General features: G+C 38.8%; 1 pseudogene; it reads right to left on the bottom strand.

The window, feature by feature from the left end:
- Window positions 1–10,781: 10,781 nt before the first annotated feature.
- Window positions 10,782–14,850, bottom strand: LOC145126649 (inorganic pyrophosphatase TTM1-like; annotated as a pseudogene).
- Window positions 14,851–24,718: the final 9,868 nt, after the last annotated feature.

Here is a 24,718-nt window from a genome sequence, read left to right as displayed (position 1 = left end):
AAACTAGTGTCAAGATCATATCAAAATATCAGAGTCAATCTCCCAGGCTAAGTTGTGGTGTGTGTCATGCCATCATCCCGAGCCCTTCCCTTTGCTAGCTGAAGTACCTGAAACCAAAACTGAAACTGTAAGCACGAAGCTTAGTGAGCTCCCCCAACTACCACATACCATACAATAACATATAAAGCACATACTAGGCCTTGCCCACTGCATCAGACCAAAGTCCGGAACGAACTAGGGCCTTGCCCACTGCATCGGACCGAAGTCCGGAACTGCATCGGACCGAAGTCCGGAACTGATTAGGGCCTTGCCCACTGCATCGGACCGAAGTCCGGAACTGCATCGGACCGAAGTTTGGAACTGAGTGAACATAGCATAACATAATCATAGCATATAATATGAACACATATGCTGCATATTGCATCAGACCATAGTCCGGAACATATAACACATACCATGCCTGTATCACAAAGACACCAAGCATACTGAACTACTGCATCGGACTGTAATCCGGAACTACTGCTAACTAAACGGGCCGACATTATGGCCGTAGACCCGTTCCTACTGGAAGGAAAACTCACCTCGTAAGGCTGGCTGCTGAAATGCTGCTCGGGAACTGTCTGACTGCTGCTCCGGTAACTCCCCGGCTACAATTCCCAAAAGACACTTAATCAGACGTTGATAACTAATCTTAGGGTAAAATGACTATTTTACCCCCTGGTCAAAGTCAACAATCCGTTGACCTGACTCGCCGAGTTGGGCCGCCAACTCGTCGAGTCCCTATCTTTCCTTCTACTCCCCTTCCCGACTCTACTCGTCGAGTTTAACCAAAACTCGACGAGTTCTCCTTCTTTACTGATATCCTGTCAACCTCCATCCGACTCGCCGAGTTGTATGAACAACTCGTCGAGTTCACCTTCAACATAAGAACACGTCCAGTCTGTGACTCGCCGATTTGTATGAACAACTCGTCGAGTCTGTTCTTACGGGTAAGGAGATTGCCTTGGACTCGCCAAGTCAGGGCGTAGACTCGCCGAGTCCCTCTACACTCAGATCCATGTCTTAACTCACTGAGTCTTTACTCCACTCACTAAACAGACTCGCTACCACTGAACAGGGAATCTAAGACTCGCAACCTGACTCGCCGAGTCATAAGAACGACTCGCCGAGTCCTTTGCATGCAGTTGCTATTCAGTCGATTCTAATCAGTTTTAGTGCATCCAATTCATAGATCTGGGTTTATGGGACTATCTGAACACGTAAAGTTGCTAACTTTACGTGTATCTATGATACAATGAAGCAATAACACTCAAACTTGGCTATTATGGGGTGTTACTTGACTAAAACAAAGCCATGGCTGCCAAAAGGTGGCCTTCTTGAGCTTCTAGAACTCAAGAGAGGCTAGATCCGAGATATGGCTTGATTACAAAGCTTCATCACTAGGGATTTGGGGTTTTTGAGCTCAAAACCATCAATTTGGGGACAAACTAGATCTAGCAATACAATAACCAAGATGAAAGCTTTATTACCAGAAAGGATGGCCAAAGAGGAGTACAATCTGGATCTACTTCTTCTTCCTTGAGTTCTTCTACCTTCTCCTTTTTCTTCTTGCGCAACAATGCACCAAGATTCCTTCACAAGGGCAAAGATCACTCACACACACTTCAAGGAGGCTAGGGTTTCGGGAATAAGTCTCTGAGAGGTGAAGGAGGATGGTTTGGGGCTATAATGGTGTTTAAATAGGGTACACTCCCTGAAAATTAGGGCTTCGTCCAGACTGGTGGACTCGCTGAGTCCGGAATATGGACTCGTCGAGTCGCCACGCCAACTCCACGTGCTAACCCGCTGCTACTCGACGAGTTAGGGCCACTGACTCGTCGAGTAGCTTCTAAAATAAGAAGAAAAATAATGTTTAAATGCATACCAGGAACGGGGCGTTACAATTTTCTTGGACCATATTCCAATTTTCTCCATCCATGCTCGGCCACATGACATGACATACTCACATCTTCAAGTTATTTATCATTTTTGTATTGTTCTTGATGAAATTGCATTTGATGTCTCAGTTCATGATACATGACCAAAATCAAACATCGCCCCTACACCTACGACCGCCCCTTCACCTACTATGACTACGGATCTTCTGCCACTATGTAAGTCCACTCGTACTTACATGACTAACAAGCTCCTAAAGTTTTCATATTCTTTGTATTCAAATTCTTTTTCTTTTTGCCATATATATCATATGTTAGAACTGGAGTCCTACAGAGAGACTGCTTCTAATCCCCTTTGACAAGATGTTATGGCTAATGGGATTATAACTCTTTATCAGAATCGTGTGTGGGATATGGTTCCACTCCCACCCGAAAAGCATACAATTGGTTGTTGTTAAGTATATAAAATCAAAATAAAACATGACATGACAGTTTAACGATATAAGGTCAAACTTGTTGCAAAATGATACTTGTAAAAGTATGGTATGGATTATGAGGAGACTTTTACTCCGATTGCAAAAATGACGATCGTTCATACTTTGATAGCAATTGCATATGTTCGGAAGTGGAAGATATTCTACCCGACTCCTCCCCCGAAGTATTGCTCACCAGTCGGGTGAATTTGGTAGGCTTTAAAAAGCTTGATACGGTCTCAAACAAACCCCTCGTGCTTGGTTTGCGAAATTCTCTATTGGTGATTACTTATCTTAGTTTTCTTCCTAGTAATCATGATTCTACATTTTTTATAGATGAATGAGTGCAGATCGAATTATCCTTTCCTTATATGTAGTTGACATGATCATTAACAATGATGATTATGATTCTATTAAGTCTTTAAAGTTTGATTTGGCTCACTATTTTGCTATGAAATACTTGCACTTAATGTGTTATTTTTTTAGGTATCGAAGTTGTTCAATCTAAAAAAGGTTATCTTCTATCTCATGGCAAAGTATAAATTTGATCGGGTTGAACATATACGACTCTCTGGTAATAAAATTGTTGATATGACTCTTCAAACCAATGCCCGATGTTCTTCGACTAATGGTGCTCCTTTATCAGATCCAAGCATACATCATGATATTGTGTTCGGTTTGATTTACTTTACACTCACTTGTCTAGACATAGCTCATGTAGTCAGGGCCGGTCCAAACGTATATGGGGCCCGGGGCGTAAGGAAAAAAAGGGGGCCCTCAAAGACAAATATAATAAAGATTAAAAAAATATCATTTATTTTTCAGTATAGACGTGTTCAATTAGCAATAACAAGCAAGCCAAATTGTTTATCTTTTGAATTAATTTGAGTTTGAACCAACTTTAGGCCCTAAAAATTATTTATGTAATAATTTTTTTTTATATATATACACTACATAGCCCATAAATTTTGGGCCCCCTGGAGACGTGGGCCCTGAGCGGTCGCCCGGGTTGCCCACCGTCTGGACCGGCCCTGCATATAGTTCATTAGCCAGTTTCTAATTGCTCATACTATTATTCACCAGGGATCTATTCTTTGTATTTTGAGATGTCTCCGTTTCACTCAGTTTCAAAGTCTCTTGTTTCCTTCACGTATTTTATAGAGATGCATGTCTATAGTGATATTGATTGGGATAGTGTTCCTAATGATGGCAAGTCCATTGTTCGTTTTTGTATTTTTAATGGAGTTACACTAATCTCATGGAAAAGTAAGAAACATGATATTTGTTTCTTGATCTTCTACATAGATTGAGTATCTAGTTATGTATATGAGTACTTGTGAGATTGTTTGGTTACGTTGGCTTCTTGCATATATGGGTGATGATGTTTCTCGACCTACCCTTACATTGTTTCAATCACAATGTGATGCATATTACAAAGAATTCAATTTTTCACGAGCGGGCAAAACATATTGAGAGTAGTAAGTGTTATTTTACTTGCTATCATCTACAACTCGGTACCATCTCGCTATCATATGTTCCACCAGCCTCGCAAATTACTAATATTTTCAATGTTTATTGATATCACATTGCAGTGTAAGAGATGTTAGCATAATAAACTATTGTGCTATTTTTGTAAGAGGAGTGATTTTTACATAATATTTTTTACCCATATAAAACAGTTTATGTTTTAGATGGTTGTATTGTATAGCTGTATAAAACACAAATCGTTGTGTATGAATAATAACATTTTTGGAATGAGTTTGTATTTAGCTTTTATCTAGGTTAACCCGTAATAAACGTTTCTTATTTATAGTTATTTTTTTGGAAGTAATTTTTCTCTTAATAATGAATTCTTATTTTTTAATTTTTTTTAGACCTTATATATTAGGAAGTAGGAATAAATCCAAATGCCGCTTAAATGATTATCAATGTGATCTAATGATATTCGTCGTAATGTGTTGACAAGAGATTAATTATTGATGCAAAAAGCTTGGCATCATAAATATTAAGAATACGCGTGATAGTACTATTATTGTAGGTGCATTTAACCCTATCTAGCGCAAAACTTGCATTCAGGGCCCTAAGTTATTATGAAATCAATAAATCATGAACTAGTCAAATGAATATGGTCCACTAGTTCGATAATGATTCGATGGGTCAGAGCATGTACGGATATAACCATTTTTAATGTCGTATCTGCCTATAGAAAAGAAGGAGATCAATTCATTCAGTCTATTTAGACGAAACAATACCGATGTCATAAGGGAGACGATACTTCCACTGCTGAAGTATTAATTCAGTACCCAAAAAATAACTAACTTGTTGGACATATAGTACACCGAATGATAAATAGTTAAATACTCATTAACTATATTGATTTTTGTTTTGATCGGCTAACTATGCTGAGTTATAGTAGAGTGCTAGTGTTTATTATAGACGAGGACAAGAAAACATACATAATCTTGACATAAGATCGTTAAATTAACATCAATACTTTTCGACCCACGACATGGTATAGGTTTGGCTTTTGACACATATTTGAAGGTAAGTTCTCAATTATTGAGTCATCACTTTGATAATAGACAATAAGTTTTTTTTTTAGAACCGGCAATTATTATTAGCGGACCACCACCTAGCAAGGTGCTAGGCAGGTCCAGAAAAAGAAAGTTACATTTGAGTTTGAATTACAAACAATTCAAAGGGCAAATACACCAATCAGCCCATTTAAAACGACAAACTACTCTCATGTGCCTAAGTCAAGTGAATACAAGAGACTTAACACTATCAATGATCTGGAAGTGGGAAATTCGTATGCTCCTGAACACCCATTCACATCTTGTTTTCCATAATATCCACATTACACCAAAACAAACACAAATTAGGTTGTTTCTCCTTCTCCGACATCTCCCCCAAGTTTTCACGAACCCGATAAGATCCCCGATGGTTTGGAATTGTGGTTTCGGAATATTGCACCATTTAAATATCAGATCCCAAACATTGCTTGCCACTGGGCAACGTATCAGAATGTGCTCCTTATCTTCGTCCTCAAGATGACATTGGGAACATGATGCGTTTATAATTGTGACTCCTCTCTTTTTCAACGCCAGGTTGGTTGGGATACGTCCCAGATTAGCCTTCCAAATAAAGGTATTGACCTTTATAGGGATATCATGAATCCACGGGATGATTACTTCGTTGATTGCCGACTCTATATTATCAATTTTTAATTTGATCGCCTCTACGTGAAAAGTACCATCATCCGATAAGGGGCAGATCCATGAGTCCGGATCTGGAGATGGCCGGTGCTCACCAATGGCCTCGTACAGCATCTGAAAGCTATGAATATGTTCATCAGTTACAGGGGTTGATCTCCATTCCCAAGTATAGCCCTCCATTTGCACTCTTTGACTAATCCTGCAAGCTTTACGTCTTTCAAATTGATATAGTTATGGGAATTGATCCTTTAGTGGCTCACCATCACACCAATCGTCCATCCAAAAGAGGGTATCGTCACCACTCTTCACTTTTTTCTTTAGAATGTCTCGAAAGCTTATCCCAACTTTAGATAGTTCATTCGTCACCTCCGCGATATTGTTCCACACACCTGCAATAGTTCTTTTTGATAAGATATTAGCAGGTTTGTTTTGCAGATTATGAATACCCATAATTACCCGACTCCATAAAGCTGTTTTGTTTGTTTTTAATGCCCACCACCATTTGACAATCATTGATATGTTGAAGGCCCTGAGTGATCCAAGACCAAGTCCCCCTTTATCCTTTGGGGCAACGATCTTTTCCCACGATACCCAATCAATTTTATACTTGTTATCACTCCCACCCCATAAGAACTGCCTACGAATCTTTTCAAGAAGGTCAATAACTCCCACCGGGGCCACGAATATAGAGAAATAATACGGCGGTAGGCTGCCCAGGACTGCTTTGGCTAAGGTTAATCTCCCTCCAAAGGAGAGTGCTTTCGATTTCCAAGGCGAGAGTTTAGAGTAAAAACGATCAATTATAGGCTTCCAATGCTTCTTTTGCTTCATGTTCGCGCCTATCGGGACCCCAGGTATGTGAAGGGTAGTGACGCTGGTTGACAACCCAAAGGTGCAACCCATCGAGATAACATGTCAAAACCGGTAGATTTTTTTAGGGTAAATTGGATTAGTTTGCCGACCTACATTAAATAAACAATAAGTTTATTGAGCATAACTACTAATTATTATTAAAATAAAGATTCAGTTGTTTAAATAAAGAGATATTTACCAAAACAACTACTCGTATATGACTGTCAAAATACCAATGTTTTAAAACCCGGGTTTTTAGTTGACCCGGTGTGATGACCGGTTCACGGGTCAACCGGTTCAACCGCCGGGCCAACCCGGTTTATGGTCTTTTTCTATTTTTATATATTTTTACTTTCCCGCATAATGCATAAACATATAAAACCAATAATTTGATGTCCACAAAGTTTAAACATTGAAAAACATTAAAGAAACCGCAAACGATTCGTTGTTTTGGCGTTCGTTACTTGTTAACCAACTATCCAAGCCTTATTAAAACGGGTCAATCCGGTTTTAACCGGTTCAACATAAGCGGTCGAACTGCGGTTTAGGGGAAACCCGGCCGGTTCGATCCGGTCCGTATTTTTACAAAAAAACCGTTATCAATTGACCCGCCTTCTACCCCGGATCACGGTCCAACCGGTTGAACCGGCCGGGTCGACCCGGGTTTTAAAACATTGCAAAATACACCAACGCTGTCTACTTTTCAATTTCGTCACAAAATAAATGATTAAACCATGAAAAAGGTCTCACAAAATCATGAAGTGAGAAGTGACTTGCTCTAACAAAAAGCACGCGAATTTTAGACGTAAATTCGTGAGTATACTCGATCTCAAGATTTATTTTGAGAAATTTTAGTGAGTTTAATGTAGTTTCTGTGAGGTTGAAAAAATCTCAAAATTAGCAATGATATTTTTTTTAAAATATATGAAAATAATTAAGATGAATGGTTTCTAAAGTCAGGAGTACGGGATCAAATATCATCAAATACATTTTTGCACATGTAAAAAAAAAGGTCTTTTAATGTTTTTATTGAGTTAGTCAACTGTGAGATTTTTTAACTTGTGAAAAATGCGTTAAGCTACACAAAGATTTTTAGAAAGGTTACGATTTGGTAAATTTCCGAACTCATAGCTAAAATTAGCAAGCTTTTTGTTTAAGGTCTTTTCCTATCAGATAAACTAATCTTACATCGGACCTTTTTTCAAAATTTACATGGTGATTAATGTTTAAAAAATGAAAATATAGTCATTTAAATATATTTGACATCCAAATATTATCATTTTAGTAAATCTACTAATAAACATTTTATGAACTTACAAACACTTTAATTTGCCACATTTCATATATATTTTTTTATTCTGCCCATTATAATTGAGGAAGTAATTTATCCTCATTATTTAAGGTAATAAGTGTTTATACAATCTTCCTATTAAAACTAACACTATTTATTATTGGTTTCAAACTACAATAATTGAATATAACAACAACAACAAATTCCCAAATCTCATTAGGCTAGAAGGTATACAACGGGAAGGATGAACGGGAACCTTTCCCTCACCTCGGAACACCATACCTAGGGTGAGGGAAGATGGGTGTGGGAACCGAGTGAGGGGAGGCTATCCCTCACTCTTTCTCCTCGGTCGATATATTTTTAAAATTTTTTTTTTCAGTTTTTTTAATATTTATTAAATTATATATATAATAAAAACTTATAAAAAATATATTAAAATTCATGGTTTTTAATTCCCTACAAAACGAGTATAATATTTATATAAAACATATTAAAAAAAATTAAAGATAGTGAAAGATAGTGAAAGATGACAATTTCTTATCTTTTGGTGAGTGAAAGAAGAATGAGAAAAAAACTGATGTGACACTCAACTATGTCAAATAAGATGTGATATAAAATCGCTTCCGATTTCTCATTTGTGTAATGATGTGAATGTTCTCATTTTTACCATCACAAATAAATGAATAACATACTAGAAAACTTGTGTAGTCTAGACTTCTAGTCGGTCATATCTTATGCAACAAATTACGCAAAATATATCATGTTTAATTTGCTCTACATAAGACAAATAACATAAAGAGATGAACAAAAACTATAATTAAGAGTGACAACTAAATACCAAGGTAAAAGTAGTCGTACAACTTCAAAAGAAATATTCATGAAAGACATTGAAGTACAAAAATGATAAAAGATGGGTTGAACGAATAGTCAAAAGCACCAACAATATTTTATACAACAATTGTGAAATCATTTGCCACTTACTAGGTTAAATTATTAATCTCGTTGAACATTGAACACCAGAGAACAATTATAAATTAAAGAAAAAGTTAACCATAAAATTTATAATTAAGATGTCAAAGCCCTTGCTTCATATAAGCAAACATTAGTTTTCTTCTATATATTATGTATTTACCACCATCACCCACCTAAAAAGATATTTTGACCAAATTTTTCTAGGATCACTTTTGGAAATTTAATGTTTGTTTATACAATACCGTTCCAACTTTTCTTAATTTATGCACCAAAAATCGCCTTTTAAAACGAAATATGCAACCATACTTTATTTTATGACCAAAAGTTACAACATTGTAAGTCATGGTATTCACTGGTTTTTCTGCTTATTTATACAATAATATTTCAAATTCTTTTCCAACTTATGCATCTAATAGGAATTATGCAACCATGTTTCAGCCGATTAAATAAGTTAGAGCATCACTACATGGTTTTAGAAGAACTATTGTGCAGCATATATGGTTGTTTTGTGTTGCAAATATCATTATTCACCCACCCTCCGCGATAGGAACGTAATATTTGAGATGTCAAATTTCACACATGAGGTCCATGGTTTGAATTCTGTCACGCCTAAAGTATCACGTCAAGATACTTGAAAAAAATGATAATAAAAAACACACATGTATGTATATTATGCATCTATATTTTATACACATGCATATGTGACATAGTTTTCACTTGATTCCTATGTGAAAATTGAAATAGTTGTAGTATATTTGTGTGTACGTTGATTTTTCTCCAAGACGTCTTCCATTGTAACATTTTTTTTTTGTAAAATATTATAATCATAAGGAATAATGCAAACAATGATTCTTCTCTTAATCATAACCCAATTTTTACACCCAAGAAAAAAACAAAAATAGTATTTTCATTATAATTCTTAAAAATACGCCTTCTATTTATTAGTTTTTTACAAATTTATAGTAGGATATTTTTGTTATAAAAACTTTACAAGTTATATAATTAAACAAATATAACCTAATAATATATATATATATATATATATATATATATATATATATGATCAAATGAGAACACCTAAAAAGTTGAGAAGGCGAGAACAATTATGGACCAATCATTTCATAAGGACATAAAAGGAATTTGACAAATGTAATTAAATATGGATAAGTTATGATAATTAATTAATTTCTATAATTATGTGATGCATTTATTTTCCCTCATATTAGGAATGTAGTAAACTAATTTTTTAGTTAACAAAATTAATAAAATATCATTTAACATGATTTAAAAAAAATTATTTTATATTTTATTTACCAACGACATATTAAAAATATTGAAGAACTTATCATATTATCCAAATATTTTTAACGACACATGAATATTTTAACGACATATTAAAAACACATTTGTAATCATATATGAATATTGTTGTAAGCTTTAATGTATAAAACATAATTTGGATATAAAAAATTTCTATACAATCATATTATAATCTTAAATGAATAAAACACAACTTTTATATAAAAAGCTTTCAATAAAATCATAATTATAAATGAATAAAACACATTGCATAAATAAGTAGATTATATATCTCATCATAAATGAATAATACAAAACAAAATTACAATATACTAATTAACTATTTTCCCTATAATCAAAACTAATACAACTCAAACAAAAATTTGAATACAATAATTAACTATTATTCTATAATTCATAAATGAATAAGTCACTTTGCAGTGTTCGGTTGAATTCGATAATCATAAATGAATAAGTCTTCAACATTTCCACTTTATAGTGTTTTCTTGAACACGGCCATTCCAACATTACATTCCAGAAGATCTTGGATTTCACTGTACAAATGTAGAAACATAAATCTATTACAATTCTAATCATAAATGAATAAAATACAAGACAAAGACGAAAATACATAATAATCATAAATGAAAAAAATCATATTATTCAATTCATATATGATTAGAGTCTTATTTATATATGATTAAAGTCTTATTCATATAACTTGATTTATATATTTTTATTAGTTTCATTTATATTTGACATAACAACGGTCTCTTCCTTGCACCTTAGCCAATCAAAATAAAGAAACATGAAAAAATAAAAATAAAAATAAAAACTTTTTGCCAAATTAACAAGATGGTGTTCCAATAAGATACCTGAACATAGGTGCGATTAAGTTGCTCTAACCAATCGGTTTTCACGCAGACCTTTCATCAAAGAAAACATGGCTACTTCTTTTGAGAATGGCAGCAATGGTGTATCCTAATGCCATTAATCCACCAAGAAGACGCACACTCACTTCAAAGGTGATTTTAGGTGATATAATGAACGGACTATCAGACACCCATTCCAAAAAAATAACAAATAACAAATTACTTTATCCTTACAACTGATCTTTTAATATAAAAAAAATCAAGATTTGGAAAAGATACATACCTCAAACATAAGATTGTACTTTCCATCCCTGTTTCTCATCCTGAGATATGATTGACAAGCTTCAGGGTCTTCACTAGGTGGAAGAAGATAAATGTCATACGTTTCTTCTTTTCTTTCTTGATGATCTGGAGAAAGAACTGCTTTCATTTGCTCTGGTGTCACTAACTTTTTAGACTACAAAATTAAACAAAAACCATTCACTAAAATGAGCCTTGTAAATTCCCTTTTGAACAGTAAATGAGGAGCTAACCTTCAAAATAGAAATGGGATTCTGAAATCCGGAGAAAGGATTGAACCTGTTTATAATTTTTATATGTGCAGTTTGTAGATCAGGCTCGATGAAAGCTTTTTACATAGGATATACCTGAGTGCAAGGATAGCTTGAATCATATAGAGAACAAAACTCGAAAAGATATATGATTAGTCGATTATAAAGATAATCAAACTGAAATATACGGTTTCAGAGATTTGATGAGTGATTTCTTCAGGTTCTTGACCAACACGTTGAATGTCCCTTAAAACCCTCTTGACAAGATCAAAGTGTACTCCACCAGTTACAGAGACACGAAGATCTAGCAAAGGTCGTAGCTTTTCACTCAGTGCATAAATTCCTTCTATAATGACTATCCGAGAAGAAGGAACTTCGACTTTAAGTAACGACGATCAAAGCAGGTAAACGGAAGGGTCGGGGAAGGGATGTATGGTGGTGACGGCTCAATTAGGGTTTAAAGGTTTGAAACTTGTATTTAGAGAGTGAGAGGAAGAAGGATACGTGAGTGAGAGATAGGGGGAGAGAGAAAGAGAGATTCCAGCAACTTGACAAAAATAGGCTAACGTTTAATGACCATATTACCCTTTAGTCTATTAAAAATTTACAATCTCATCCCATGACTTTTAGAAATTTACAATTTCATCTCATGACTTTTATAAATTATATTAGCCTTAGATCGTAATTTTTGAAGAGCTTAGATCTGTTCTCGTGTTCTCAACCTTTTTGGTGTTCTCATTTGATCCTACTCCTATATATATATATATATATATATATATATATATATATATATATATATATATATATATATATTATGTGAGAATTTGTGATAGTAATTCATAAATAACTAAGCAAACATAAGCAAAAAAAATTATATAATTAAACAAATATAACCTATCTTGTAAGACATGCATCCGTGACCACCGATTTTTTAAGGCCCAAAAGGCTGAAACATTAATATAAATTGGATACATGTTTGGGCTATGGATATCGAGGATTTGTGTTTTTTATTGCAAGAATTTTTACGCATGTGAAATCATATATGGACCAAAATCAACCTATTTTCATGTAAATTAGTAAAAAAGTTTGTGCTTTGTCGTGGGTTTTTGTGTGTTTGTTAAGGGTCGTGTGCTTGTAAATAAAAACAAATAAATGCAAGATTAGCAACTTACTTTCATTTATTTGTTTGTTAGAGCATTGTACTTTCACTTGTCCATATTACAACATTGCACTTTCATAGTATAAAACAATAAGAAACAATAAAGGAAAGTACATTGTTGTTTCTTCTAATTAAGACATTCATTGATGTTATCTAAAAAGAACAATTTACAGCAACAATAAAAAATATGGTGAAAGTTATAAAAGTTCATAAAAACTTGCGAATACTAAAGATTCCATTCTTACATACAACACGTAACCACAAGTTTCTCTTTATTTAATTGCAATCCTGCGCTACTTCCATCATACCAAACATTATCTAGGAATGATAAAAATATTTTACTTACTATTGTAGAAACGTCCTTAGGAGTTGAAAAGACCACAAAACCTAACCCTTTGCTTATTCCATTAGAATCTTACATAATCTGATATAGAAAAAAAAAGATTTTGTAATAAGTCAGCATACCCAATAAATTAGCAATGTACTTTAAATTATCACAATGTCCTACTTTTATTTTTTTCTGTTACAACATTATACTTCAAATCTTTTTTTCATTAAGGAAGTGTACTTAAAAAAGCTTTCAATGTTGTAATGAGAAATGAAAGTATGATGCTATAATAAACAAATAAAGTCAAATTACATTGCTATTTAGTGCGTTCACGATATAAATATGAAAAATACACCAAATAGCAATGTACTTTGGTTTTTGGTAAATAAATCAAAATAAATTGTAAAAAACAAAAACAAAGTGTGTAAATTCAAAGCACATTGATATTTAGTGCATTTACCACCTAAAATGGAAAAATGCAACAAATAGAAACGTACTTTGGTTTTTGGTAAAAAATTCAAAACAAATTGCAAAAAAACAAAAACAAAAAGGTGCAAATTCAAAGTACATTGCTATTTACTGCATTTACCGGCTAAATATGGAAAATGTAACAAATAGCAATGTACTTTGGTTTTTGGTAGAAAAACCAAAATCAATTGCAAAAAACAAAAACAAAGCGTGTAAATTCAAAGAACATTGCTATTTAGTGCATTTATCACCTAAAGAAACTGTTTAAAAGTACATTGATAAAATTCAACCGAGCCATCATAGTATGCTAATATGACCTGGTTGGACCTTTCATATATGTGTGCCAAAAGAAGATGTGATATATCGCTGAAATAAACATGGAGTTCATTAGAACAAAATAATAGTGAAACAATTGACATTTTAACCAATTTGAGATTGCTAATACTTACATACCCCATGGATAGAACTTAATGAGCAACCAACTTAATCATTGTCCAGTTGTAGAATGTATCTTCGATTTATTTCTGAATCCACTGTATGTGTTAAATGTTATTGTTGTTGCCTCATGTTGGAACTACAAATCGACAAACCATGTAACAACTTCGTATACCTAAGAAAATTGAGCTTCCCACACTCATCTTTTGGTTCTAAGAGATCAAACTGAGCACTTAAGTATCTAAGCTCATCCTTAGTTAAAGCTTTTGAGAGAGCCTACAAAAATATCACCAAGAATTAAACAAAAAATAATGTGCAATTTGTTCGAATTCAAATATGATTAACACCCAAAAACTACCAAAAGAAAAAAACCTTGATTGCCACATGGCCAACAATACTTTCAACAATGTATACGCATCATCAGGTGTCATAGATGCAACTGTTTCTACCATCTACCCTTCAAAATATTGGATAATATAAATAAAAAGGTATACTCACCAGAAGATTGTGGAAGCAGTATGCTTAGGAAGAGTGTTAGTGTAATTTCTCCAAGGAGAATAATCATCATCTTCTCTCAGCCTTTCCTTAATAAGAAACAGACCAACCGAAATCCATGGCTTTAATCCATTATACAGCCTACCGATTTTAGAAACACAAAAAATATTGGTATTATGATAACATAGCCGACAAGAAATATGAAAAATGAAATCCAAGATTCCATAATTTTCACAGAAAAATGAAAGAGGATAAACAAATTACCTTAAATTAGGGTACATTGAGACGTTCAACATCTCCGTCCATTCATCTTTAGAAAAACACCAACCTGACAATCAAAATAGAGAACAAAAATCTGAATAAATTATGCTGTAAATTTGAAATGTTTACCTTATTACGCAAGAATCCAAAATGAACCTCGAAAAATGAGACTGGTCACACAGATTGTACTGATTTAGGATTTTGAAGGAAAGTCAAAATCGTTTCTAGAGATACTATATACACATTACTTCATTCACTAAAAACTAAATGTTATTTAATTGAGGATACTTACTTAAAAGCACAATTTCAAAGTACTTATAAAACCATAATAAAGAACTTGTTGACAATACCTTAAGAACTTTATAACATAGCAAAAATAACATTTTCAATAACCTTGGAGCTGGCCAACACTGTTATGCTAAGTATCATGTGAGATGTAAATCAGATGTAACATCCGGATTCCCAGGTATCTTATTTTAAGTATTTATATTGAATTTTAGAAAGGGACTCGGCGAATAGGCACTCAGACTCGCCGAGTGGGATCGCGCATTTCTGGTTTGATTTAGTGAAGGACTCGACGAGTCGATGAGTGGACTCGGCGAGTCCGCGCTGTTAAGTGAAACCCTAATTCTCGGGGCCTGTGCCCTATTTAAAGGCCTTTATAGCCTCCATTGCGGCCACTTCCCCCCTGAGAAACCCTAGAGAGAGAGAGAGCGTTTGTGGTGCTAGAGGAAGGCTAATTCACCATTTCTTGAGTGTTTTAGCAAAAGAGAAGTGGTTTCTAGCAAGAGGAGGTCAAGGGAGTTGTGGATCCAGAGTTTTCAAGTTCAGATCTACACTATTGAGGTATCAAATCGAACTTCCCTTCTGTTTTGGGTTAAGATCTATGATTTAGGGTTTTCTATAAACCCTTTTAAGGCTTGGAAGGTTGAGGTTTTGGTCCCTTGCTGGGTTAGACCTCAGATCTGGACCCATAGAGGTCCAGATAACCTTTCCCATTCTGCTTTAAGCTTGTTCATGGAGGATTGGAGACTAGGTTGCCATTTTTAGAGCTATTTCTCCATTTATGTCTTGATGTGGGTTGCATGCACGTAAAGGTTGCACCTTTACGTGACCTTTGAGCACTTGAAGGCCAGATCTATAGTTTAGAGAAGCAGATCTGACCTCAGAAGGTCATTTGAGAGTTGTTATGGGAGCAACTCGCCGAGTCCATAAGTGGACTCGACGAGTCGAGTCGGGGTTGCCCCGCGATTCCTGACAGGTGTAACCCGACGAGTGGAAGGATGACTCGACGAGCCAAGAGAGGCTGAAAGGATTCAGAGGATCCGCATGAACTCGCCGAGTCGCCCTTGTGCACTCGACGAGTCGGGTCAAAGTTTGACCGTTGACTTTCGTTGACCTTAGGGTTCTGGTCAAGACTGATTCAAGAGAGTTCAGGGAAGGGTAGAATGGCCTTCTACCCAATCTGTAAAGATGAGGCTATGAGAGAATATTGATCGGGGATGTTATTTGAATCATAGGAGGAGGCTAAGTCGGGACGTTGAGCACGAGAGTTTATCCGACTTCATTGAGGTGAGTCTTCTCACTATACTGTACCTGGAAGGGTACCTATGTGTGACTGGAAGGTCTTATATGCTATGAGATGTATGAGCTGTATGTTGTTATGTGATATGTATGTGTTATGTATGTTATGTACGGTAAGGACCGGAAGGTCAAGATGATATGGACCGGAAGGTCAAGTGGTTACGGACCGGAAGGTCGATACGGGTAGGACCGGAAGGTCTACCGGGATTCGGGACGGGAGTCCCCTGAGACACATGGATCGGAAGATCCTATAGAATTATGGCCTGGAAAGGCGTATGTGTGGTATGTGGTATTTTGGGGAACTCACTAAGCATTTATGCTTACAGTTGTTGTGTTATGTGTTTCAGGTACTAGCGAGGATCGCGGGAAGGCGCCGACATGATCCGTACACACTTATAGAGTTTATGTTATTAAGATTATGGGGACATGTTTTGTTATGACACAGTGATACATTATGTTTTGTGATTTTCAGGTGATTGAAAGTATGACTTAAAAATGAAAAATTGTTTTGAAAATTCACGTTGTTACAAGTTGGTATCAGAGCCTTGGTTTGAGGGATTCGGGTGCATCTTCGGATGGATCTGAACTCAAACTGAGGAATTGAGAAAGTTTTCATAAAATAAACAATTTTTCTAAAAGAGTAAAAGATTTTGAGAAAGGCAGAAGGAAGCAGTGTGTACGATCAGCCAGCGCCTGAACGGTGATTTCCTAAGATACCCTTACATTATGTGTTATGAGATATGTTATGATATGATATGCATGCTAGAGTAGGCTAGGTATTCATATTAGGACTAGAGTGGCCTGATTTGTGATGCCTTAGCCTAGGAAGGATTTTGCTGCTATGTGATGCTTGAGAGCGATTAGGTAGCAGTGAGGAGCTGATGAGGGGTCTACCGAAGGGTAGCCTATGCCAGTGAGATATAGAGTACTTGTGATATGGGATCCAAGGAGGAGGACTTAGGGTGAATACTGATGCGGTGTGGACGGTAGTATAGGGCCCGTACTACTGAAGACACCGGAGCAGTGCGCACTCTAAGTAAGAATCCTTTGGGTACTAAGGAACAAGTAGGGTTGAGTTATCGAGTGCGAGTATGCTCGAGCGAGTCTCTGATATTTTTATGTTGTATTTCAGAGACATCATGGTTAGGACACGTCACAGACTTGAGCCGAGTGGCGTGAGTGACGAGGAGCTTCGTTAGATGATCCACGATGAGGTGGCAGCGGCGATTCGAGCCAAGATTCCGGAGATGTTTGGGTCTATCAAGACCACATTGATTGAGACTTTGATGAGCGGTACGCGGCGGTGACTGAGGCTGCGGCTGCTGGAGCTACTACAGCCGTGGCTGCTGCCAGACCTCAGGGAGGTGACTCGTTGTTGCTTCGAGAGTTCAGCAACACGAAGCCATCAGAGTTTGACAGGACGCAGGATCCGATCGCTGCGATGAGATGGATTTCTGATATCGAGGGATGCTTCTACACGTGTTCATGTCCGGAGCATCTGAGGGTACGGTTCGCGTTGAACCAGCTTCGTTTGGGAGCGAAGGATTGGTGGAAGTTCGTGACGGCGAGCTTCACTCTTGCAGAGATTTCAGCGGTGACCTGGGAGAGGTTCACCACCATGTTCAGAGACGAGTATGTTCCCCTGGTGGAGAGGGAACGGTTGGTTCAGGAGTTCTTGACCCTCAAGCAGGGTACTGATTCGGTTACTGTGGTTACCAGGAAGTTTCATGAGAGGGCGATGTTCTGCCCTGAGCAGGTGTCTACTGAGCAGGCACGCATGAGCCGGTATTTGGGCGTTTTGAGGAGGGATATTCAGGAGTTCGTGTCGAACTCGACTTACCAGACATTTGCTGAGCTCCAGGAAAATGCCCGGAAGAGGGAGATTGAGTTGGAGACTCAAGCCAGGGAGGAGGCCGAGTCTCAGAGGATGGATCGGCGGCCGGCACAGCCTCAGCCGGCAGCCAAGCGGGCAAAGTCCGCTGATACGAGATCTGGAGGCCAGAAGGGCCGCACTTGTGGGAAGTGCGGCAAGGGACATGATGGGGTCTGTCGATCGGGTGCTTGCTACAAATGTGGCAAGGAGGGGCATATCGCCAAGGATTTCCCCAAGGGATTTATGGTTTGCTTTCATTGCAACCAGACTGGCCATCGGAAGGCCGAGTGCCCGCAGCTACATCAGGGATCAGCACAGGGATCTGCACCTGCTGCTAGGACTACCGAGATTCGGCCAGCGAAGGCCGAGGCACCGAGGGCTCGTGGGAGAGCTTTCCAGTTGACAGCGGAGGAGGTCCGCGCAGCGCCCGATGTTGTGGCTGGTATGTATTCTTTATTTACTTATGCTGTGATGAGATATTGTGCTTATATTATGATATGTGTATGTACTTTTCTTGTGAGTTCTGTACCTGCCTTAGTGTTATTTGACTCGGGAGCGAGTCGATCATTTGTGTCGATAGCATTTAGTCGACACATCAGTAGCCGACGAGAGGCGTTGAGACGACCTTTACGAGTTTCCATAGCTGACGAGCGAGCGGTGTATGCTACGGATGTGATTCGAGGATGTGTACTCGAGATCTTCGGTGTTGAGTTCCCGATAGATCTGGTCCCGATAGCGATGGGGGGACGTATGTGTCATAGTGGGCATGGATTGGTTGAGCCGATTTGGGGCTGTCATAGACTGCGAGCGACAGTTGGTGACGATACGAGACCCCAGTGGGGGAGTACTTACGGTGTACGACGAGGGTACCCGATGTGGGTCAGCGTTTTGTTCGGCAGCCAGAGCGAGACAGAGTTTACAGCAGGGCTGTAGCGGGTTTGTGGCATATGTGATGGACTCACGAGTGGCCGCCGAGGGGCCAAGTTTGATGGATGACGTTCCAATAGTGCGTGAGTTCCCGGATGTTTTTCCCGAGGAGTTGCCGGGTGTGCCTCCCGAGAGGCAGGTAGAGTTCCGCATTGATTTGGTTCCGGGGGCAGCGCCTATCCCCAAGGCGCCTTATCGCCTTGCACCGCCAGAGATGCAGGAGTTATCCTCGCAGCTCCAGGAGCTGCTGGGGAAGGGGTTTATTCGACCGAGTAGCTCGCCATGGGGAGCGCCGATCCTTTTTGTCAAGAAAAAGGATGGTTCACACCGGATGTGTATTGATTACCGGGAGTTGAACAAGTTGACGGTCAAGAACCGTTACCCATTACTGGGGATCGACGATTTGTTCGATCAGTTGCAGGGAGCGTCTTGGTTCTCCAAGATTGATCTGAGGTCTGGATATCATCAAATGAGAGTGCGTGATGAGGATATCCAGAAGACGGCGTTCAGGACTCGTTATGGGCATTACGAGTTCGTGGTGATGCCTTTTGGGCTCACCAATGCACCAACAGCGTTCATGGATCTCATGAACAGGGTGTGTAGACCGATGTTGGATCGTTTGGTGATCGTGTTCATCGACGATATACTGGTGTATTCGAGATCTAGAGAGCAGCACGAGGAGCATCTGAGAGAGATTCTCGGGGTATTGAGGACAGAGAGGCTTTATGCCAAATTCTCCAAGTGCGAGTTCTGGTTACGGGAGGTCCAGTTCTTGGGGCATCTCGTCAACCAGGATGGGATTTTGGTCGATCCGGCCAAGATTGAGGCAGTGATGAGTTGGGAGGTGCCGAGATCCCCACCGAGATCAGGAGTTTTCTAGGATTGACCGGCTACTATCGGAGATTTATCAGAGCTTTCTCCAATATCGTCGTGCCTCTCACCAGGTTGACCCGGAAGGGTGTTGCTTTTTCATGGGGTCCAGAGCAGCAGACCTCGTTTGATACACTTCGCCAGAAGTTATGCGAAGCCCCAGTGTTAGCCCTCCCGGAAGGGATGGAGGATTTTGTGGTGTATTGTGACGCATCGATATCGGGGTTGGGTGCAGTGCTTATGCAGAGGGGGCATGTGATAGCGTATGTATCGAGGCAGCTGAAGCCTCATGAGACGAGGTATCCCACCCACAATCTGGAGTTGGGGGCAGTGGTGTTCGCCCTCAAGATCTGGCGTCACTATTTGTATGGGGTTCGGTGTACCATATACACGGACCACAAGAGTTTGAAGTATCTGATGGATCAGCCCAACCTGAATATGCGCCAGAGGAGATGGTTGGATGTGGTAAAGGATTACGATTGTGAGATCCTGTACCACCCGGGCAAAGCTAATGTTGTAGCTGATGCGTTGAGTCGTAGGGCAGAGAGTGCCCCGATTCGAGACACTTGTATGCGATTGACAGTGATGGCTCCGGTGTTGGACACCATTCGGGAGGCCCAGGCAGAGGCCGTGAGACCGGAGAACCGCAAGAGGGAGCGAGTGATTGGACAGGTACCTGAGTTTGTTACCGATAGTCGTGGGCTTATGACCTTTCAGGGTCGGATTTGGGTGTTGTATACAGGCGGGACGCGCACCATTCTGATGGAGGAGGCGCATAGATCGAGGTTTTCGATCCATCCCGGGGCCACCAAGATGTATTTGGACTTGAAGAAGGATTATTGGTGGCCCTGTATGAAAAAGGATGTCGCGTGGTTTGTCGAGAGGTGCTTGACCTGTCGCAAGGTTAAGGCCGAGCACCAGCGTCCGCATGGCAAGTTGCAGCCGCTTGAGGTTCCCTAGTGGAAGTGGGAACAGATTTCCATGGATTTCATCACCAAATTGCCGAGGACCGCGAGGGGTGTCGATGCAGTTTGGGTGATCGTCGACCGACTGACGAAGAGCGCGCACTTTCTTGCTATCGAGCATGTGTGTTGGACTTCGGAGGAAGTTGGGACATGTACTTACCGTTGGATGAGTTTTCCTACAACAACAGCCACCATTCGAGTATTGGTATGCCTCCCTTCGAGTTGTTGTATGGTAGGAGGTGTCGGACTCCCATTTGCTGGGGAGAGGTAGGACAACGTGTGATGGGTAGCACTGAGATAGTGCTTCAGACGATAGAGTAGATACAGCAGGTTAGACAGAGGTTATTGACGGCTCAGAGTCGTCAGAAGAGTTATGCGGATAGGCGACGATCCGAGCTTGAGTTCCAAGTGGGAGACTTCGTACTCCTGAAAGTGTCTCCTTGGAAAGGAGTGATCCGATTCAGGAAGAGGGGCAAGCTGGGGCCCCGGTATATCGGGCCATTTAGGGTGATCGCGAGGGTGGGCAAGGTAGCTTATCGGTTGGAGCTACCTGAGGAGCTGAGGCAGATTCATGATATCTTTCACGTGTCTCAATTGAGGAAGTGTATAGCCGACGAATCGGCGGTGGTACCGCTAGAGGATATTCAGGTGGATGCGAGCCTGAATTATGCTGAGAGACCAATCGCGATCCGGGATCGGAAGATCACGGTTCTGAGGAACAAGGAAGTGTCCCTGGTGCAGGTCTAGTGGCAACATCGGAAAGGGTCCGAGCTGACCTGGGAGCCGGAGTTGGAGATGCGGGAGCAGCATCCAGAGTTGTTTGTCGAGCAGGACTTTGAGGGCGAAGTCTGATTCTAGTGGGGGAGAATTGTAACATCCGGATTCCTAGGTATCTTATTTTAAGTATTTATATTGAATTTTAGAAAGGGACTCGGCGAGTAGGCGCTCAGACTCGCCGAGTGGGATCGCGCATTTCTGGTCTGATTTAGTGAAGGACTCGACGAGTCGATGAGTGGACTCGGCGAGTCCGTGCTGTTAAGTGAAACCCTAATTCTCGGGGCCTGTGCCCTATTTAAAGGCCTTTATAGCCTCCATTGCGGCCACTTCCCCCCTGAGAAACCCTAGAGAGAGAGAGAGCGTTTGTGGTGCTAGAGGAAGGCTAATTCACCATTTCTTGAGTGTTTTAGCAAAAGAGAAGTGGTTTCCAGCAAGAGGAGGTCAAGGGAGCTGTGGATCCAGAGTTTTCAAGTTCAGATCTACACTATTGAGGTATCAAATCGAACTTCCCTTCTGTTTTGGGTTAAGATCTATGATTTAGGGTTTTCTATAAACCCTTTTAAGGCTTGGGAGGTTGAGGTTTTGGTCCCTTGCTGGGTTAGACCTCAGATCTGGACCCATAGAGGTCCAGAGAACCTTTCCCATTCTGCTTTAAGCTTGTTCATGGAGGATTGGAGACTAGGTTGCCATTTTTAGAGCTATTTCTCCATTTATGTCTTGATGTGGGTTGCATGCACGTAAAGGTTGCACCTTTACGTGACCTTTGAGCACTTGAAGGCCAGATCTATAGTTTAGAGAAGCAGATCTGACCTCAGAAGGTCATTTGAGAGTTGTTATGGGAGCAACTCGCCGAGTCCATAAGTGGACTCGACGAGTCGAGTCGGGGTTGCCCCGCGATTCCTGACAGGTGTAACCCGACGAATGGAAGGATGACTCGACGAGCCAAGAGAGGCTGAAAGGATTCAGAGGACCCGCATGAACTCGCCGAGTCGCCCTTGTGCACTCAACGAGTCGGGTCAAAGTTTGACCGTTGACTTTCGTTGACCTTAGGGTTCTGGTCAAGACTGATTCAAGAGAGTTCAGGGAAGGGTAGAATGGCCTTCTACCCAATCTGTAAAGATGAGGCTATGAGAGAATATTGATCGGGGATGTTATTTGAATAATAGGAGGAGGCTAAGTCGGGACGTTGAGCACGAGAGTTTATCCGACTTCATTGAGGTGAGTCTTCTCACTATACTGTACCTGGAAGGGTACCTATGTGTGACTGGAAGGTTTTATATGCTATGAGATGTATGAACTGTATGTTGTTATGTGATATGTATGTGTTATGTATGTTATGTACGATAAGGACCGGAAGGTCAAGATGATATGGACCGGAAGGTCAAGATGATATGGACCGGAAGGTCAAGTGGTTACGGACCGGAAGGTCGATACGGGTAGGACCGGAAGGTCTATCGGGATTCGGGACGGGAGTCCCCTGAGACACATGGATCGGAAGATCCTATAAAATTATGGCCTGGAAAGGCGTATGTGTGGTATGTGGTATTTTGGGGAACTCACTAAGCATTTATGCTTACAGTTGTTGTGTTATGTGTTTCAGGTACTAGCGAAGATCGCGGGAAGGCGTCGACATGATCCGTACACACTTATAGAGTTTATGTTATTAAGATTCTGGGGACATGTTTTGTTATGACACAGTGATACATTATGTTTTGTGATTTTCATGTGATTGAAAGTATGACTTAAAAATGAAAAATTGTTTTGAAAATTCACGTTGTTACATCAGATATAAGTGGCGCACTAGTTGGTTTTTATGCATGTTTATAGAATAATATCTCACATTCTTTTCCAATTTATACATCTGAAATGAATTATGCAACCATGTTTCAACCAATTAAATAAGTTAGAGCATAACTACACAGTTTTAGAAGAAACGTGGTGCAAAATATATAGTTATTTTATACTGCAAATATCATCATTCCCCTACCCTTTGTGATTGGACGGTAATGTTTGAGGTGCCAAATCCACACATGAGGTCTATGAGTTTGAACCTTATTACATCTAAAATATTACATCCAGATGTTACCTGAAAAAATGATTATAAAAACACATGTGTATATATATTATGTATTTATATTCTATACACATACGCATGTGTGACATAGTTTTCAATAGAAATCGCTTGATTTCTATGTGAAAATTGAAATAGTTCGTAGTATATTTTTTGTGTGTATGTTATTTTTTCTCCAAGACATATCCAACCATAACATTATTTTTTTGTGCAAAAGATATTTATAAATTACAAACAATGATTCTTCTCCTAACCAGAAAGCAATTTTTACATCGAAAAAAAAGCCCAAAAACCGTCTTTTATTATAATTTATTTAGATTTTTACATCCCTTCTATTTCTATTTATTAGTTCTTTACAAATTTGTATTGCATCTTTTTGTTATATAATCTTTACAAACTATATAATTAAACAAATATAACCAAATAAATAATTCATATATAATACTATAATGTGAGAATTTGTGAGAGTAATCATCAATTGTATAATTAAACAAATATTACCAAATTAGAAATCATATAATTAAACAAATATAACCAAACAAAATTTTCTTGCATCTTTCTCTTGAACACTTCAATACCACCATCACCATAAAAGAGATCTTATAAGACATGCATCCTTGATTCACCAACAATTTTGTAAGGCCCAAAAGGCCGAAACATTTGTATTTATATAGGGTTATGCATACTTTTCATTTTCGCAATGGCAAATTGGATACATGTTTGGGCTATGGATATTGAGGATTTGTGTTATAAATTGCAATGGATACATGTTTGGTTATGGATATTGAGGATTTGTGTTATAAATTGCAATGGATACATGTTTGGTTATGGATATTGAGGATTTGTGTTATAAATTGCAAGGATTTTTATGGATATGAAATCGGATAGTATGGACCAAAATCAACCAATTTCATGTAAATTGGTGGAAATTATCACCTACACAAGTTCTTCAAGTATAGTATCAAAGTATCAACTCACAATGGATAAAATTAAAGAAAAAAAGCTAAAGTTTAAACCTAAAAGAAAACCACTAATTCTAGAGAATA

This window comes from Lactuca virosa, chromosome 7 (assembly GCF_052849685.1).
Source record: "Lactuca virosa cultivar CGN04683 chromosome 7, Lactuca_virosa_CGN04683_v6, whole genome shotgun sequence".
Classification (NCBI taxonomy): Eukaryota; Viridiplantae; Streptophyta; class Magnoliopsida; order Asterales; family Asteraceae; genus Lactuca; species Lactuca virosa.
This window is presented reverse-complemented; position numbering and strand designations above follow the sequence as displayed.